Here is a 19,429-nt window from a genome sequence, read left to right as displayed (position 1 = left end):
AAATTTCCACCTTTCTGGGAAGACACGCAGCATTATCTACCTTAGGATCAATTTCAGTGCAGTGTAGTCCCTGTTTTGATCTTGTCCAAAAGCACTAATATCCATCTATTCATTTACTGAAGGTACATCTATTAAGGTCACTTGTTTTTTTTCTTCCTAGCTGTTAAGCACCGGAAATGATTCTTTGAACAAAAAAAAGCATAGGTCCACATACAGCTGGTGGTTCCACGGAGTTCCCTGGGAACTGAGGCCTCGTACCGCAAGGGTGGTCATGGAAAGTCCAGGTACCTCTACGTGATGGGCACAGGATGCGGGTTCAGAGCCAGGCAAAGCTCCAGGGGAAGCGACATCCAAGTTGAGGTGCGGGGGCGGGGAGAGGCCAACAGGATAAACCGGGGAGAAAGGTTCTAAGCACAGGCACGTGCACCCCCCAGAGGTGCCATCGTGAAAGTCTCCCTGCCACAAAGTCTCACGTCCAGCCCTCAGAGTTGAGAACTCAGGGACTGGCAGCCCAGATGGGTTAGCCTGGAAGTTTCTCTTCTTCCTGAAGAGACACAGAAGGGAGAGACACTTCAGATGGAATATGTCTTCCCTCTCCTGAGCCAGGTACAGTTTGGGTTCCCCAGCCTGTACACACTTACAGCTCTTCAGATTTGACTCAAGGTCCCTTGTCCCAGAAATCTTGTAAAGGCCACTCCAGCTTCTATCAGTCCCTTCTCCAAGCTGCTCTGACTTTCTAGAAGGTTCTGATTTGCTTTCCAATCAGGATTTTAGACCCTGTCAATATTGTTCAAATAGGCTCTTGGTAATATACTTCATCACTTATGTGTTTCCTGTGCACGTGATTTTGGTTTTCTCAACGAAAATATGGAAGGTTTTGGTCTGTACTTTCCAGTGAGCTGTACCCAGTTCTACCAAAAAGTCATGTTTAGATCTGCCAAGTGACTTAAGCAAGTGTTAGATGAAAAGTAAAGAAGAATGCATGAGCAGGGTGAGGAGCAACCTGATATAACAACGTGCCTTCCAAATGCGATGATTCACACCAGATGGAGGTTTCTTTCTCTGTCAGGGGATGGTCCAGGGTGGGTAGACAGGCTCCACGCCAAGGATTCGCCTCCGGGACCAGGTGAGTCAGGCAGTGTGCCATCCTCAAGCATGTACCTCCCCGAGGCGCTCTAATCTTTGCAACTTACGTCCCGCAAGAAGGAAAGAGAGGTCCTTTTAAGTACAAGTTGAACATGTTCTCTCATATGTTTATATTTTACTGACTCATGTTCTACTGACAAGAACTTAATCACCAGGAAGTCTGGGAATTATAGTCCAACTGGACACAGGGACCAGGAAGAATGAGAGATCCAGGCAAGGAAACAGGGAGACTCTTTTCTACTAAGGGCATCCCCTTTATACCCAAGTCTGTTTGCTCTCTCCCATCAACCCATTGTGAGCCCCTTCTTTTGCATCTGTACCCTAGATGGGGGGGGGGGTGGACAATATTTTAAGCAGAATGTGCCTTTTGAAACAGCCCCAAATGTTCACCCGGGATTTGTGCATCTGGAGTAGAACAAAGGATTGTCCCACCACCCCTCTTCCTGTGCCTCCACTGTAGGCCACAGAAGGACAGTTGGTTAGCTTTTTGGGCTAAAATGAAAGAATAAAAATGAAGTAGCCACTTATAAATACAATATCCTTTCCTCAGTGCTTCCAGATAGAACACATTTATCCACAATGGTGTATACAATCTGCAAAGGTAATTTATTGCTGAGAAAGGACAATGCCCATTAAGTTAATTTTTCATTTTAGGACTTTCAAAATATCACAGAAGATCAAAAACAGACAAAAAACAAACAAACTGCTTTGGAAATGGACAAAGGACTTGAATAGATGTTTCTCTAAAGAAAATGTTTCTCCAAATATCCCAACAAGCCTATGGAAAGATGTTCGACATCACTAATCATTAGGGAAATGCAAATAAAAAACACAAGGAGACACCACTTAACATCCATTAGGATGGCTACTAATAAAAAAAACCCAGAAAATAATAAGTTTTGGCAAGGGTGTGAGGAGATTAGAACCCTTGTGCACTGTTGGGAGAAAGGTAAAATGGGGTGTCCACTACAGAAAACAGTATGGCAGATCCTCAGAAAGTTGAAAATATAATGACTGTATGACCCAGAAATTCTCCTTCTGGGTTTTTACCCACAAGAAGCAAGGATATGAAGAGATCTTTGTAGAGCCATAGTCACAGAAGCATTATTCACAAAAGCCAAAATGTGGAAGCCATCCAAGCGTCCACTGAGAGATGAATGGTTAAACAAAATGTCGAATATTATTCAGTCTCCGAACGGAAAGAAATCCTAACCTGTGCTAACACGGAAACACTTTGAGGACATCATGCTAAGTGAGATAAGCTGGTCACAAAAATGCAAATACTGTATGAGTCCACTTATGTGAGGTACCCAGAGCATCAGATTCATAGAGACAGAAGTAGATTGGCAGTCGCCAGGGCTGGGGGAAGGGAGAGAGGGAGCTCCTGTTTAGAGTTTCGGTTTCCCAAAATGAAAACAGTCTAGAGATGGGTTGTATAACGTTATACTTAACATGACTAAACTGTGCACTCAGAAATGGCTAAGATGATAAATATTATGTTGTGTGTTTTTTCACTGCAATTAAAAGTGTTTATAATATATTACAAGGGAAATATACAAGAAGCAGAAATTACACTAGAGGGGGGAATGGAAATATTTGGTTGAGCTAACATACTTAAGATTTAGGTAAATTTATTACGTATTGGTCAGCAGATCATTTTATTTACTAGACCAAATGATTTATAATTTACTTACTCTTTCTAATAATCATTCGATCAAAAGCTTATTTGTTGAACATCTGTCCTAGGAGACCGTACTACACTAGAGAGATATTGATAAACCAAAATAGTCATGTTCCCAAGCCCAGTGGAGCTTATCTTCCTGTGGAGGGAAAAGGCATCAGGTGTAGGATCCCTTCAAGGCAGTGGTTTTCAGGGTATGAAAACCATGAATGGGAGACTTGTTAGAAATGCAGATTCTCAGGCCTCACTCCCAACCTGCTGAACCAGAAACTCTTGGGATAGGTTTCAACATTCTGTTTACATTTTTTAAATTTTTATTTATTTTTGAGAGAGAGAGAGAGAGACAGTGCGAGTAGGGGAGGGGCAGAGAGAGAGAGAGGGAGACAGAATCCAAAGCAGGCTCCAGGCTCTGAGCTGTCAGCACAGAGCCTGGCGCAGGGCCCGAACCCACGATCTGTGAGATTGTGACCTAAGCCGAAGTCGGACGCTCAACCTACTGAGCCACCCAGGCACCCCTCAACATCATGTTGAAAGCAGCCTTCCAGAGGGTTGAAGGCATGCTGGCAGCTCTGGGGAAGGACAGTCAGAGACTGAGGCGAAAGGGTAAAACCCAGGTCAAGGAAGACAAGTAGCAGAGCTGGACGAGAGGGCGGCTGGTGTCCTCCTGGAGGGACTTGGGTCTGAGGGATGATTTGAGGTTAACCAGAAAAGGGGCCGTTGGGGGTCGGAGGCAGAGAGCTGATGTGCAGACACCTTCGGCGGGGTGAAAGCTGGCACACGGAAGGAACCAGAAAAGAGCAAAGTGTGTGAAACACAGAAGAGAAGGAGTAATGAGAAGGGCACAGCCATAGAAGACAAAAATCAGACCCTAGAGAGGCATCTGGGCCATAATCAGGCTCTTGGTTTTTAGAAGGATTTTAGAAGAATGGTCACATAATAACAACTTTCATCTTGAAAATCCTTCTGATTACAGCATGACGTTACTAGACAGTCATTAGAATGAGCGCAAGGACAACAGTTAGTAGCTTTGGGGCATTTGGGGAAAGAGATGATGGCAGGTTTGGACCAGGGTGGGAAGCTAATAGGGATAGAAAGTGACCCAAGGTGAAACATGGTGGAGGCTGTGGGTGTGCAGTGTGGATGGGTGCTTCCCAATCTCCAGAGACTGGTTCCGGCTACTTTCATACATCAGACTCACTGATGTTCGGCTGACAATCGGAACCACCTGAGTGACTAGGGAGACGGCCTAGGATAAGAACAAAGACCTAGTCTAAGAAACCCCAGCATGAGACTGACTCCTGTTCACAGATGGGATGGAGAAGGAGGTTGAGAGACCAGATCAGTGATGCGAGAAGATGAGATGGACACGATGGAGTTTCCCAAAGTGAGAAGTCAGCAGCAGTGATAGGTGCTCTTGAGTGGCCCGGGAAGCTGCATGGAGGTTGTCATTACATTTGCTGACATGAGGGCCAGGCCGACCTTAGGATATGTCCGCGGAGTAACGGGGTTTTTGTTTTTTGATAAAAACATGTATTTCAAAGTGGGAACAGTTGTACGGTACAAAAGTCACTGTGAATCTTCAGCCAAGTGAATATGCAAACGTGCAGCCTCAAAGATGCAGAATTTCATCTGTAGCTGAACGGTCACGTTTGACTTTGTTTCACTCGGGCTTTTAGAGTAAGTGGTGCCCTGCTCAGCAGACAGACGACTTCACCATTTTTCCCCCTTTCTTCTAATAAGGAGACCACATTCTGTCTGTCAAACACTCTAGCCATTTCTAGGACACCTTTGGAAATCAGGCGAAAGGGCGTTACGTGGGAAAATGGGGCCGCACGTGGGTGGTTCAGTTGGTTAAGCATCCGACTCTTGACTTAGGCTCAGATCATGATCTCACGGTTTGTGAGTTCGAGCCCCACGTTGGAATTCTCTCACTCTCCTTCTCTCTATCCCTCCCCCCACCCAAAAAAATAAATAAATAAAACTTAAAAAAATAAGTGGGAAGATGGTAAGGGAATGGAAACAAGCCATATAATCAGTGTTTTTAAGAAATTTGCCTGGGACAGGAGACACATCAGTCAGTAGGTCAGGAAGGATTTTGTCTGTTGTTTCTTCAAAGGACATAACAAAGATATATTTTGAGACTCTTAAAGCAGAGGTTTCAATCACATGTTACAAAGATGCTGAATATCATAAAGTTTAGATATTTAATCCCAACTCCCCCCCCGCCCCGCCTCCCAAATTATCTTCTAAGCAATTAGTTTGAGACTTTGTGTTTGGGTTCTTTTTTTCATGTTGACATTATGCCTTTTGCCTTTCCCTAAACAAACTCTCTAACTCTGATCCTGGAGCAGAGGGCCTGTCCTGTGTCTCAGCTGCCTGCAGAGTTTCTGTCAAGTGAACGTCTGCTCCATAAACCTGTGCTTAAGCCTCATCTTCTTAGAGCACATTTTAAAATACCCTCCCTTTGTCAAAACCTGGCAGCAGGAAGTGACCCCAGTCCCGCTGTTTACCTGAAGGTCATTAGCAAGCAGCTCTGGGTTTGTACTCTGGCTCAACTTAGGCACGTGGTCTGTGGCCATTCACAGGCCATCACCTTCTTTTGGTGGCCAACCTCAACACAAGACCAGCACAAGCAGAGCGCGGAGCCCACGCACAGGTCCTAGCTGGGCTCCTCCCCACTGCCTGGGGTCTTTGCTCCCAGGTCCTCAGGCTACGCCCAGCTACATGTGCTTCTTCTTCGAGTTTTGTTATTTCACTGCTCTCCCAAACGCAGCCCAGTAAAGAAGTGACAACCCAGTTCCAACTGTGGCAATCCAGTGACTGACCGCGTCATCGTCCGTTCCTCGCCTGTCAGATCAGGACACAGACAGGGATGCTTAAACTGTGCACCTGGCAGTGAAATGTTATCCATCATGGAAGGCCAGGAAGGGTTCTTACATGTGAAGCTAGCCCAAAGACCATCTGTGCCATGTGCCGTGCACACGTTATTTTACAAATATTATGTTGTTGCTGATGGACGATGTGACCAAGAAAGATCCGAAAATAACTTTCTGGAAGAACAACCAAAATGTAACAGCTGTGGGCTGGTTTTTAAGAATGCTTCTAGATGACTTAAAAATAGCCATTAAGGGGCCCCTGGGTGACTCAGTCGGTTAAGTGTCCGACTTTAGCTCAGGTCATGATCCCGCAGTCTGTGCGTCCCAGCCCTGTGTTGGGCTCTGTGGTGACAGCTCGGAGCCTGGAGCCTGCTTCGGATTCTGTGTGTGTCTCTCTCTCTGCCCCTGCCTCTCTCACACTCTGTCTCTTTCTCTTTCTCAAAAATAAATAAACATGAAAAAAAAAAGCCATTAAGCAGTTTCCCTGAAGAAATTAGAAAACCCGAGGAGAAAGTCCTGGCCATCTGGTCAACAATGCAGATAGAGTGCCATGTCTGCGGCTCCCCCATGCGACCATGCCCGGGGGCCAAGGCGACAAGAAGGACGTGGATTTCAGTCTGTGTTTATAATCATCTTCTTATTTCCTCCATCCCATTTCCATCTTCCTTCCCGCCTGCCCCTCTGTGGACATTAAGCTCCAACAACCATACAGAGATGGCCTGCCTCCCACCTCTGCAGATCAAACACTCGAACACAAGCCTACACAGTTGTTGTGCTTCCCTGACTTAAATTTGACTAATGCAGAATGTGGTATTGAGAGTGGTTGCAGAGGAACAGAATCTTAAGGATGAGCTCTCTGAGTTATCTCTGGGTTTTCTGGAACTCGTCTCTGGTCTGATTAGATGTAAAGGCACTAATGACCCTATTTCCAGTGGTAAAGGAGTGTGTAGAATATAGTGGCGAAATAGCTCCTCAAATTTTCACCTTTATGTATGTGCAAGTAAGTGCCTACTGAGGACCAGGCTCTGGGTGGCCAGGCATTTATTGAGAACATCGTGATGAGAACAAGGAGTATAATTGGATCGGTTGGTTACTTCTAACTATGCTAACTTAGGAAAAGAAAACGATGAGCGTGGGGCTTTAAATTCCCAGATTAAGGTCTATATAAGGAATCCAAAAGCGCCTGGAATGGCCATGTAAGAAATCCTATCTCCTGTAGCCAGAGGGCCAAGATTTCTGAAAATTAAACCCAAAGTCTCATCCTGCAGGTGGATGGATTACAGCCCAATTTGAATTCCCAAATTCACAGGGTCTCTTTTATTAGCATTAGGACATTTATTGGAAAGAAATGGGATTTGGAAGTTTGGTTTATATGAGGAAATTCTGATGAAGCTAGGGATCTTGACTTCCTAATTCTGGCAGCCTCCTTTGCCTTCTTTGCCAGTGGAATCCTCAGGAAATTTGTCCCCTTCTCATGATGGAGCCCTAAGGCCCCCGGCTCCGAGAACTCACTGATAATCCTTGTTAAGATCTGCTCTCACCATTCTCCTTCCATCGTGGCCTGTGAGTAGTCCCAAATCTGTGATGGGGTGTGGTACACACCAAAAGAGCTGCACGACGGACAATTTGTATCAGCAGCAATAAGAGAGAGAGAATAAGAATGGCAGTTACCTTAACATATGGGATTAAGACGGGACGAATTCGAAGTTTGGCTCATGGTGAATCTACTGAGAGTGGTTCACTGGCTCAGGGTTTCTGTTGAGGGGCTAGGAATGCCTCCAACAATGTGCTTGACAGATCGACTGAATGATGAACCCAGAATGGATTTACCACATGAGGCCAGCCCCTCCCTGCCCCCCCCACCCCCACCCCCACCCCCGGGATGCCTTTCACCTCACGGGGCTGCAATAGATAATATATACCTGATTCTGAGCCATCAAGTTACCAACCAGCCTAACAGGGTATCCTGACCTAGCTGTTGTCTGACCCACCAGCACTGTTTTGTTACTGTCCGAGGACTTTCAAATATGTTGTTACAACTCAGGAAGATAAAGAAGATGGATTCTATTCCTCTTTTTCTGAGTTGAGAAAAGTTGAGAAGTTCACTTAGAATTATGCATTTTTTATATTCATACAACAGTACATATGTCTACACAGCCATCCCTCCAGATGGCTAAGCCATCAAGAGAAAAATAGATCAATAGTAAATTTTATTTGATTATAAGTCATGCATTTAATCACATCTATCAATAAATATTAGGTAAGAACAGCTCAAGTTACAAACTTAAAATACCCTAAGTAAGTAAGGTTATATGAGAGCACATTAAGAATATGTCTGTGGTAAAAATACATCACAGCCCACATTGCACAGAGTAAGTGAGATGTGTGGGAAATGACCTGCCCTTTTCTTCCATTAAAGGGCAGAGTTTTTTGAAAAAAGATGGTTCAATTTCCTCTCTCCAAGCTGCCTTTTTAAAATAACATAACATCACACATATCTTGACACAACTCCACATGATTCAGAGGCCCTTCTTAAAATACGACCAGACCACATTCACGGAGACTGAATCACCTCTAACCTTCCGAACTTGGTGAGGATTACTAATCAGGATGTGTTTTCATTCCTCAGATAGTATGGGAAAGTTCTGATTTTGACAGTGAAGCTAACATTCAATCAGTTATCACTGCAGCCCTAAACAAGTCCTGTGTTTCTTCTTCTCTCGTTGCCTCGCCAAGACTGAAAGACATCCCGTGTAAAACCGCGTGTTTGCCAGTGGAAATAAAAGCTGCCCGTCTCCGGAAAAATGAACGATTCCCGAGATGACATTTCAAAAAGGAATAAAGCAGCCTTATGAAAGTATGTGACATTCATCTACATCACGACCTCCGTCAAGCCCTCTAGCTCCCAGAGACACGCACGTTTTCTGAGTTAATTATGCCGGAAGACAGCTCCCGCTCCAGGCCCGAGGAAACTTGTTGGTAAAAGTCAAACATGATTTGGCATTTTTCTTCTGACTAAAAATCGGGGACTCACGGCACCTGCCGCTAGCACGTACGGACGAGTCTGACCGCGTGGCACAGCATGACCAGTGCCTGGCCTGCGCTGGCATGACTCTGCGAGAAAGCTCACAGAGGCCCGCGTCTAAGCCAAAGAGCTCTAAGAGCAGAAGGAATGGCACTCGAACTTCAAAAGCCTCCATTGGAATCTTCCTCCCTGCCAGACTGAGGCTCTCGATTTCTTTATTTGAAAAATGGGGCTGGGCTGTGTTTACCTCAAATGTGCATCAAAGCAAGCTCGTGCACACGGACTTGTGCTTAGGTCTGCAGGTCTGTCCACTTGGTAAATGCGGCCGCTATTAATAACAGCAAACACGAGCTGTCATGACTAACTAGCCTGAACTCCAAAGGGACTGATTTCTTTGGCTCACTCAGTCAGAATTTCCTTAGCGACTGGGGCCCAGAAGATAAAGAACTGTAATCACTTCCTGTGAGTGATGTCTTTCCCTCCGCTGTACCATGAGTAACATGTATATCATTCATGTTTAAGCGCCAGCCTATCTGAGAGCCAGATTTCCCCCTAGGCATTTGGTTAAATCGGCCTCAGAATAGTGATGGCTCACGGTTCTCCCTCCCCTCGCCCTCACCCCCAAGCACACTTAAAGACGGTCAAGCTTTTAGCGGCCGACATTCTCTCTCAGCCCCTCCCGGACAGCCCACTGAGGAAGCCACGGAGGAGAGGGGAAGAGTCTTGCCTGAAGTCGTCAGCTTCCACATCTCCCACGTGTGCCCGCATTCAGGGCTGGTCCACAATGTCACATCCCGGTGGGAAGTGAGTGTGTGTGTTTTGTTTGTGTCCGTGGTCCTGTTGACAAAAGCCGGTGCTGCAGGTGTCCTCCAGAAATGATTACACGGTGATTCTCTTAGCTGAAAAGAAGCATAAATATTATTGACTCCCATCTCCCGGCGACCTCCGAAATCCCTACTTTCCAGAGACCTCAGGACTCTGTTTCTCTGATAGATTTTTTCCTGACCTCAGTCTGCGGGGACAGAATTTGATGAGAGCAGTCATAACTGCATTCCTCTTCCTGTTGCCCACCTTCCCAGCCCTATCTCTTGGTATTTTCATAGCGGGGCACAGCATCCGACATGCCTCTCCCTCCCCCCTGCCTTCTCCCGAACCCCGAGTCTCCCTGGCCCCACGTTTATGCACGTAAAATTCTCAGTAGGCACTCCAGCTCCCTCTTCCCAGAGGCAAACTTTCTTCACGGTGTAATTTACTCAGATGGCAACAACAGAAAGTAGAAGCAAATCAAGAAGGCAGGGCACAAAAGCCCCCTGTGGCTGTGGGGCAGGACGCTGGAGAGCGACCTCAGGACCTCACGCAGCGCCCCCACCCCTGACAATGCCAGGCTGGACGGAACACAGAGGCCAACCTGGGAGCCAGCGTGGTGTGTAGATGGGGGTGGGGGCCTCGCACACATCAGGCATCCACCCAGACTGTGCGCTCCATACAGAAGGACAGAAAACCTGTGTTTAGAATGTCACTAAGGAAACCCAGATGCATTATCTTTGCCAGAGGACAAAAGGCAGTGTGGTTAGTGCCTGACTCGAAGCCACTGGGCCAGAGAACATGTGATAAGGATGTTGACGAGGTGGGGGCGGGGGTTGAGGAAGAAAAGAGCGGCCACAGTTTTTATACAGTAGAAGAACGCTTCCAGAAGAGTTCCAGAAGAGTTCCACGGCTCTTTATCATGCTGGTGGCTTTTTGCAGGCAACGAGCAGTCGAAATAAAGGCATTTCAGTCTTTCCACTCGAGGATTTAGGCGGCCATAAATTCATCTTTCAAATACCAAGATTTTTAAGCACTGCTTTTTGTTCCTGCTTTGACACCTGTAAAACATATTTTATTTCACTATGTCGTGCACAGTCGCAAGAGTATGTTTTGACCCCAGAATTATGTTTGACCTCAGGATTTTGAAAGTATATATGTATTTTTTCAACTTCCAAACTCTTACAGCAAGAGAGCGTATTGTGCGTGCACTGATGTGTGCGGGTGTGTGCGTGGTGGGTGTTATGTGTACTGTGCCCTAAATTTTATTCAGAAGCTTAGTTCCATTTTAATGCCAGTTAATTTTTAGCACCATTAACAACACAGAAAATTACTCTCTAAAAATAAGTTGAAATATGTTTATATTTGTGACGTTTAGGCAATAATACTCTTCATGCACGATACCCTTTAACAGATTACCATCCATAAAAAGATAACAGGAGCCTTCATTTATCATACCATAATAACTTCCCCGCTACTCCTGAGGCACGTGCTGTGGACTTATTTCCACGTGGGTCAGCCCGGTTTCGACCTGTGTCAGACTGGCATCTCTTCTTCGTGCGGTCACGCACATTATTTTCTCTTCCACTGCCGCGTCTAGATTATAATGTTACGAATTCAGGCTATTAAAATATAAAGATAGTAAATCATTTGAATTGAAGAGTCTACAGTCGGCATCTCGATCTTAGATCATCTAAGCGAGGACCCCACAGACCGGGGAAGGACTTCACACCTGCTAAACACAGTTGAAGTCATGGTGGATCTTTCTGTTGTTACTTAAAGCAACAACAACGATTTGGCAGTTTTTACACACGCACGTACATGGGCACATCTTTACAGATTATGCTCATATTTTTTATTTGGGTATTATTTTTTTTGTTTTGTTTTAGGCTGACAGCATGAAATAGATGTGGTTCTAGGAAACCAGTGTCTAACCCATGGGACTCAACAGCAAGTATATAATCCAAACCTCAAAAAACCATATTCAGTAGAAATATTTGGCTCTTGTGATGGACACACCTGGAATCTAATCTACATGACTGGCATGAGTCATCTATTGATAGAGTATGAAAGAAACCAGTGCCCAAAAGTTTGAAAACAGGCTAAAGAATGAATTAGTCGTTTTTTAAGACAAAAATAGAAATGAGCCAGGACGATAAGACAGACTTTGTGGGTAACAACAATTGCAAATTACAGACTCCGAGATGCAGATTCAAAACCCTTTCACTAAAGAAACTGTCTCTATTTCCATTAACCCATTTACTTTAAAGCATTTGTGCAGCGTCTACACTGTTACAGCTCCCATACGATTGATACACAAACACAAGAGAACATTGTTCAGTGATTGGAATTGCAATAGATAATTCTGACTGCCTAGTTACAAGTCGGAATTCGATATTGCCAGAAGACAAATCCTAGAAATCTTTTTTAAAATGACACGTTTTGCTTGTAATCATACCGGGTGTAGTTGCATTATCTAAAGGGAGATCATTATATTGTGTGTATTAGAGAGAGAAGCAGCATGGTCTGACTTGGAGATAAACTTGAACATATAGCACAGAGAAGCACTTTTTTAAAACGGGCCTTTATGGTACTCAATAATCACCGTCTAAATACGTTGAAATAAATTTCAAATAACGTACTTCAGATTCAAGACTGTGCAGAGTAAGGCATTTTATTACCAATATGCATCCATTTAACATCATATAATCACACAATTGCACATTTGTACAAAAACATTTAAAATAGCACTGGTTAAAACTGTCCTCTCTCTGAAAATGCAAGACCTACATACTTTCTTTTGAGGGAGTGAACATGTGAGTGTGCTTGCACGGGGGAGGGGCAGAGAGAGGATCTTAAGCAGGCTCTGTGCCCAGTGTGGAGCCTGGCTTGGGGCTCAAACCCATGACCCTTGGGATCATGACTTGAGCCCACATCAACAGTCAGGCACTTAACAGACTGAGCCACGCAGGCGCCCCAGGAAAGATTCTCTCAAGATTCTTTAGCTCAGACCCTGATGATATATTTTTTTTCTCTATTAGAACACAAAAAAACCCAGACGAGTACAAGCACTACAAAATAAAAATATTAATAAATTTTTAAAAATCATATCTTGGGGCACCTGGATGGCTCAGTCGGTTAAGCATCCCACTTGGGTCAGGTCATGACCTCACAGTTCATGGGTTCGAACCCCGTGTCGGGTTCTGTGCTGACAGCTTGGAGCCTGGAGCCTGCTTCGGATTCTGCATCTCTCTCTCTCTCTCTCTCTCTCTCTCTCTCTCTCTCAAAATAAATAAACATTAACAATCACATCTTGATTCTAATTATTCTCCTTGAGGCACAAGCAGCTCTCCGTAAATCACATCTCAGATAAAGATAAACTAACAGAGCAGACAGCCCCACGAATTAAATAGGCTTTTCCCATCCAGGCTTCCCACCTCCTATCCAGGTGTCTGAGGCCTTAAATGTATCTCTTTTAATATCTGGGATAGGGTGAATTTTGACGAGCATCTATTCATATAAAATAACAATAACGACCAGTAACATAATCCACCATAGTTAGTTTCGCATTTATGATACAAAACTGCTTGCAAAACACCTCTAACCAATACAGAAGTATGCTACCCAGTTGGTGCCTGCAATAAAGGCATTTTCTATAAGCTTGCAGGGCAACACGGGTCAACTCTGAGAATTCATTTGCTAGCCAGCTTTCACTAGGATGAAAGGAAAATGCATATCTGCTGTTTTGCAGCAAGCAAAGGACACAGGCAACTAATGGAGGGGTGGTTAATCTTGTCGACGATGTACAACTCGAGGTACATTTATATGTTTTAACAATATGAAGTTAATTTTTGCAGAATGGATAAACAGAGAAACACAACTCACGATTTTCTCCATCCAACCTGGATCAATACACATCAGAGAACACGTACATTTGTCACTGTCGGTTAATTCCCGTCACATGTCGGCTATCCATTTAAAAGTCAGACAACATAGGGGTGCCTGGGGGGCTCAGTCAGTTAAGCGTCTGATTTCGGCTCCGGTCATGATCTCACAGCTCGTGAGTTCGAGCCCCACGTCAGGCTCTGTGCTGACACCTTGGAGCCTAGAGCCTGCTTCAGATTCTGTCTCTGTCTCTGTCTCTCTCTCTCTCTCTCTCTCTCTCTCTCTCCCCCTCCCCTGATTGCTCTCCATCTCTCAAAAACAAATAAATATTAAAAAAAATAATGAGAAAAATCAGACGATGTGTCTAGAGTAATAGACCGTGGTGGCCACAGCGGATCAGTCAGGAAAGACAGCGGGGAGAACACCAGAAAGGACACATGGGCACAAACTGGCTGAATGCTAGCCCTGCCTCCTACCAGATTAGCCCTCAGACAACATCTCTTTCCGACTGCCATCCTCGGGAATGGGCGCTGAGGAAGTCGGGTGCTGTGGCCAGGATGCCTGCAATCAAAACCCAATGCAGTTTCTCTCTGTTGTGCGATTCCGGACACACCCGGAGACTCACCTAGTAAATTTTATGGGGCTCCTAGAAAGTAGTATACCCTTCACGATGTGACCAACAAATGAGGGATGGATTCATAGTTACATTGTCTTTAGGATCTGTTTACCCGGACTGAGCAGTGGGGAGGCGATGCCAGCATACACGAAACTAAGGACAAAAACAGGAGTGAACACCCAGCACCCCCTGGCCGGTTCTCCTGCACCTGCCTTCACACCCCTTGGCCACAAACATATTCTTTGCAGTATGTCTCTTGGCAGGACTGACCGAGAGGGAGACAGGACCAGAGCCAGAGTGCACAAGGCTCAGTGTGGCAGACGTCTTCAAGGTCACCGCCGGCTGCTGAGCTGAACGTCCCCCAGTGTCCTCAAAGAAAGGAATTCCTGGATTCCTGGAATGCTAGGATAACCCTAGTTCATACTCAGAACTGGCCACGAAGACGGAAATACATCTCAGTTTTATTGTAAATTCTGTCCAAAAACCTGTGCGAATGCTCTTACCTAGACAACTATCATCAGCATGACCTAATTCATAGTATGAAACAGTAAGGGCCTCGGGGCTTATCCGAAGTCTAAGGTTTGCAATGTCACAGGAGCAGTCGGGACACCTGAGTACTCTGGTAGTGAAGGGGACGGTCAGTGGGTCTATGAGCAATGAAAGCAGTGATCACGGTAAAAACAATGGGTGTCTACTGGGGCGCCTGGGTGGCTAGGATGGTTGAGTGTCCAACTCTTGTTTTTTTGATGTTTATTTTTGAGAGAGAGAGCACACGAGCTGGGAGAGGGACAGAGAGAGAGGGAGACAGAGAATCCAAAGCAGGCTCCATGCTATCTGTCAACAGAGCCCGATGCGGGGCTCAAACCCACGACCCGTGGGATCAGCCGAAGTGACTGAGCCACTCAGTTGCCCCATGAACATCAGATTCTTGACCTCGGCTCAGGTCACGATCTCCTGGTTCGTGGGATCAAGCCCCTTGTCGGGCTCCACACTGACTGTGGAGCCTGCCTGGGATTTTCCCTCTCTGTGCCCCTCCTGCACGTAAGCTCTCTCTGTGTCTCTCTCAAAATGCATAAATAAACTTTTAAAAAAGCGAGTATCTATTGACAATTTATTTCCTAACATTTAACGTCGCTACACAGCCATCTTTTGACCTCTACTGGGAATAAGCAATAAAGCTCTGCATTTTCGAAGCAACGCCTGACTGACCTCCTGGGTGAAAAGCATCTTCCTGGCAGAAAAGTCGTCAGCGTGATGATGGGCATAATCAGAAATACAGCAGCCACTACGGGCAAAGGGCCCAACTCACCTGCTGTCCACGGAGGACACGCCTGTTTCCGGCATCCAGCAGCACAGGGCAGGAGCAAACGTTTTCCTTAAAGGATCCGTAGGAACTGTTTGCAGTGTTGTGGATCCTCCTGTCTCGGCTGTAACCCCTGGACCCTGCCACTTCAGTGTGCTGCCCTCTGCCAGCCGATCTAGCCAGGGATTCATCAGGAAACCTGTGACTCGGGAACCCACCCCCCCCCCCCCCCCCCCCGCCGCCCCAGGGCGCTTCCAGAAGTCGCTGCCTCAACATAACAAAAGACACCTTGAAGCTCTTTTCACTTAGAAGTTCCCCAGGGTTTTAGGAATTCTGTGCCAAGAACTGGGTGAAGACCAAACACAGATTTCTTGTAGCTCAGCACTGGGCCGTGGCTTTGGCGTCCTGTAGCCTCCCGGCGTGGCCGTGAAGGCAGCTCTGCTCACGGAACACATGCATTTTTCCCTGCAGGCCCAGAATGCGGCTAGGCCCGGGCGCCCCCTCCCCTGCGGTGTGCACCCCGGAGACGCCAGCCTTGCAGCTGACAAGAATGTCCCAGGATCGCGGTTCTTAAGGCACAGCTCTCTGGAGTAGCCTGTGAGGAGTGCGCCTTCTCTGGCCCTCCCTCAGGCTGGCTGCAGGAGAAATTCCGGGGTGGCCCAGCAGCCTCCCACCTAACAAGCCGTGCAGGGGGGACGGGTCCCTGGTACGTGAGAGGGAAATAACGCACCTGCCTTCCGTTCCCAGAGGATTGGGGTTCTCGGTCAGGGTCTTGTCGGGTTTTCCTCGGACCGAGACACCTCCCGATTTCGGTTTCCTCGCGAAGCTCCGTGGGCTGTTGGCACGGGGGGTGAAGCCTCTCCCGGATCCGCGTCAGGTTTCTGCAGAGGCGGAACGTGGGTTTGCACACACTTCTCGGTGCCGCCGTGAGCGTGGAAGGTGCCAGTCTGCCTCCGGGCACGGGCCTTCAGGGCCCACGGGAGTCCTGGCCCCCAGCCGCCCCTGTCCCCTGCTGCACCTGGTGTTCGGTAGGTGTGTCCCACACGTGTTTGTTGAACAGATAAAGAAAATGTTGTCCCGTGTGTTTTCAACTCGAGACCCTTCCGAGACAACAGCTCGGGTTAACGGGCTCGGCCAAGTGCGTTCGTGCATCTAAGCGTGCGTCCTAGCCACTGTGTCACAAAGCGAGAAGTGTGTTTTTGTTTTTGTTTTTGAGAGACGGAGAGAGCAAGCAGGGCTGGGGCAGAGAGAGACAGGGAGAGAGAGACAGAGAGAGAGAGAGGATCCCAGGCAGGCTCAGCACAGAGCCTGATGTGGGGCTTGAACCCACAAACCGTGAGATCATGACCTGAGCCGAAACCAAGAGTCAGATGCTTAACCGACTGAGCCCCCCAGGCGCCCCGAGAAGTGTGTTTTTGGATTTTCTGTCAGTAGTTGGCGTATTCCCGGTGCTCAGCCTGGAGTTGGGGAAGCGGTGTTGGGCTCTGGGAACAGTGACATCGATGGAAACCCCTGTGGGGTGACCCCAAATCTTCCCGAGAAACAGCACCACACAAAAGAGGTCTGTGTGACATGAGCCCCTGTGCTCAGGGCCGTGTGAGTGGCCTGGGCCTTCTGTGTCCTCCTCAGGCTCCCCGCCGTGACGCTGGCCCCCAAGGCACGGTCATGGCAGGAGGGCGTCCCTGACCAGGCACGGACACCTTGTCCTCACCCCCACTCTGGCCTCCACCCTCCCAGTGCGGCTGCCCCCCCACCAAACCTCACAAAACACCCACATGTCACGACAGGGAATGGGTTAGCTCAGCGCCCAGCAGCACCCACGGCGTCCAGTGCTGACCGCAGCTGCAACGGTCACCTCGGGCCATCTGGACACCGCTCAGGCCGGTCCCCAGCCTACATGCCCCTCCACGCCTCCCCCTGCAAGTCCCCCTCACTCTGCCTCCTCCTCCCCCGCAAGGAGGCTCCACTCTTCACCAAGTCAGGCCAGTCCTCGGAGCTTCAGAAGGGGGCTAGACATCTCATTTGATGTCTTGGAGACACTTCAAACCCCTAAGTCCTAAACCCCCCGCTCGCTCCCCAGACGGAACCTGCTTCACCCTTGCACCTGGTCCCCACCCCCCAGGGTATCGCGGCTCCCCCCGATGCCCCTCCCAGATGCCATGGCCTCCAGAAGCTTCTCTAAGCCCCCTCCCCACCCTCCCACCGGGCACACTCCTCCTCTGCCCTCAGACTTGTGTCTGGCTTGGAGCTGCGTGTTCCCTCCGGCAGCCCGTCTCAGCCTTGACCGCGACTCTGAGGAAACCGGGATCTGCTTTGCTCTTGTTCTCACCACTGTATCCACCCACATAAAGTAAATACTGGTTAACAAAACTGGAAATGTAGATCATAGTGGGGTTTTTTTTCCACACTGATATGCTTTTACAGTAAAAGCATATATATTCAGTGTGAGGAACAAAAAGTCTACACACACACACACACACACACACACACAGAAATATAAATCCACACATAACCTGCCCACCACCCCAAAACATGCCACTTTCCAGAAATCATAACCTCAGACTATTTGACTTTTGTTCTCTGCAACTCAGATATGTTTGGTGTTCACAAATGTTTCTTTCTTTAAAAAAAAAGAGAGAGAGATCACAGCACAATACTGTTTTGAAGCCTGTTTTGTTTTCTACTAGACCATGGTGATAGTAACACAAAGTGTACATATAGGTCTTAACACATCATATTTTGTACATTAATTGTGTTCACCTTGTGTAGATCCGTCATACCTCCATGAAGGTGGAAAATAGTGAAAACACAACACAACACACATAACATAGCAATTCGATGCCGACATATGCAGACCCAGTCCACACTGCAGCGGCCACACGCCGCTAGTCTGTACTTTGGCTGAATGAGTTTCTTGTGTCTCGGTTTCTCCATCGACTCAGATAATGCACGTATTTGTACGTTGCATCATGTTTGACATCGGGATGCGTCTTGTAATCCATAGCCACTTAGATGTAGCTCAGTGCAATACTCCCCCTCCTTAAACCATCAGTAAATAGCTGTAGCTGCCAATATGAGGGTCTCCTGGAGAGACATAGACATATGCTCACAGAAAACTAAGACACCTCGATGGACCCAGGCATCCTGTCCACCCCCCTCAGGTGACTAGATGCATACACATCTACTCCATATCTCACCAGGCAGTGAGATACTGTGGAAACAGAGGGGAAACAATCAGGGATTCCAGCGAAGTAAACGCAGAAGAGAATCCAGAGGCCACGGGGAGGGCCAGGATCGCACTGTGCCGGCTGGTGGGAGACCTACCTCCAATCTCCCCTGTCGTCGGGCTTCTTTTTCTGTTCCGATTGGATTGGGCACAGTAATCCCTCCTGCGTGGTGCCATGGCACCAGGTCAACCCACGTCGTCTTCTTGGGTTTGATTTGCATTTTAAGACTAACAGAGTTGATCAGCCTGGTTCCAAAGGACAGGCTACAAGGTCCCTGGAGATAATATTTACCAAATGTCACCTCTAATTCGAACCGTACGTCAAGATCCAAGAGGTATGTTGTAGAACCAGCTTCTCTTAGAAACATTACATAGGGCAGAGCAGCAAAGAGCATGCTATGGGAGAGTGGGATTCAATGTTCATTAGTGAAATTACGGTTTTGGTGGTTGTACTTGAATGGTGCCGCCCGGCTTCTAGAAGATGTTCCTCGTCGAGGGTTATGCTAGTCAAACCGCTGTTCAGCTATCCTCTGTCGCTGTGGAGAGGGTGGCCTCTCGGACCCTCGGCCACCCTTGCCTTTTCCAGGCTGGATGCCCATGGGGCTGATGGGGAGGCCCCCTGCCCACTGTTTCTGGTGGGATGGAGTAACGCCAGGACAGAGGGTGGTTGTCGGCCGTATCCCTTGCTTATTCCTCCTTTTTACACCTTTCAAAATCATCATTTCCTTCCATTTCCAGAGCAAAGCTTCAGGGTACTTGCTACTGATTAAAAGAAAACCCCTTTCCTGCACTTTTACATGACTTAACTCATTTTTCCCCAATTTTCCCCCTCGTGGTTCTCAAGCCTCTCTGGAGTAAGACTCCTTG

The 19,429-nt window shown here is 47.3% G+C and overlaps 2 long non-coding RNA genes across 2 annotated transcripts in view; one reads left to right on the top strand and one right to left on the bottom strand.

The window, feature by feature from the left end:
• LOC128316265 (uncharacterized) overlaps positions 1 to 17,347 on the top strand; it is a 181,957-nt gene extending 164,610 nt beyond the window's left edge. The window contains exons 4-5 of the long non-coding RNA XR_008299869.1: positions 161 to 284; positions 15,808 to 17,347. This is a non-coding gene — a long non-coding RNA (uncharacterized LOC128316265). The remainder of the gene's footprint in view (positions 1 to 160; positions 285 to 15,807) is intronic.
• LOC113603564 (uncharacterized) lies at positions 7,773 to 11,185 on the bottom strand. The gene is made up of 3 exons (XR_008299870.1): positions 10,991 to 11,185; positions 9,982 to 10,593; positions 7,773 to 9,627 (listed from the first exon to the last, which is right to left on the bottom strand). It is a non-coding gene; the product is annotated as an uncharacterized LOC113603564 (long non-coding RNA).
• Positions 17,348 to 19,429: the final 2,082 nt, after the last annotated feature.

This window comes from Acinonyx jubatus, chromosome B4 (genome assembly GCF_027475565.1).
Source record: "Acinonyx jubatus isolate Ajub_Pintada_27869175 chromosome B4, VMU_Ajub_asm_v1.0, whole genome shotgun sequence".
In the NCBI taxonomy this organism is placed as follows: Eukaryota; Metazoa; Chordata; class Mammalia; order Carnivora; family Felidae; genus Acinonyx; species Acinonyx jubatus.
Note: the sequence above shows the minus strand (reverse complement) of the source record. Positions and strands in the feature narration are given on the sequence as shown.